At 59.7% G+C, this 432-nt stretch overlaps 1 protein-coding gene across 1 annotated transcript in view; it reads left to right on the forward strand.

Annotated features, from left to right (window-relative positions):
- DLG3 (discs large MAGUK scaffold protein 3) overlaps nucleotides 1-432 on the forward strand; it is a 44,489-nt gene that overhangs the window by 644 nt on the left and 43,413 nt on the right. The window lies entirely within an intron of this gene.

Here is a 432-nt window from a genome sequence, read left to right on the forward strand (position 1 = left end):
AGTGGGGCATTTGTGTGTGTGTGTGTGTGTGTGTGTGTGTGTGTGTGTGTGTGTCGAGGTGTGTGGAGGACGCCGACTGGAGCGCCTGTGAATCTGTGCAGAGCCTATGTGCCCGGCTGGCTGAGCTCGATCCCTCGGTGCCACGAGTCCCTCTCCGTCCCGGTCCCTTTGTGTGTGAATGTGCACATGGACGTGCGAGGATGTCTCTGAACGTGCAGGTGTCTCTGTGGATGAGGCTGCAGGGGTAGCCGCGTTTGCCCGTGCGTGCGGCTACATGTATGTGTGTGAGCATGTGGCTGCAAGTGTGTGCACGCATGTGCATGTGTGTGTTTGTGTGAGAGGCGCTTGACAGGCAGGGGAGAGGAGGGGGAAGAGGAGAGAGACACGTCCCAACCGAGGCTGAGAGGCTGCCGAGGAGGACGGGCTCTTTGT

This window comes from Pteropus alecto, unplaced genomic scaffold (genome assembly GCF_000325575.1).
Source record: "Pteropus alecto unplaced genomic scaffold, ASM32557v1 scaffold312, whole genome shotgun sequence".
NCBI lineage: Eukaryota > Metazoa > Chordata > Mammalia > Chiroptera > Pteropodidae > Pteropus > Pteropus alecto.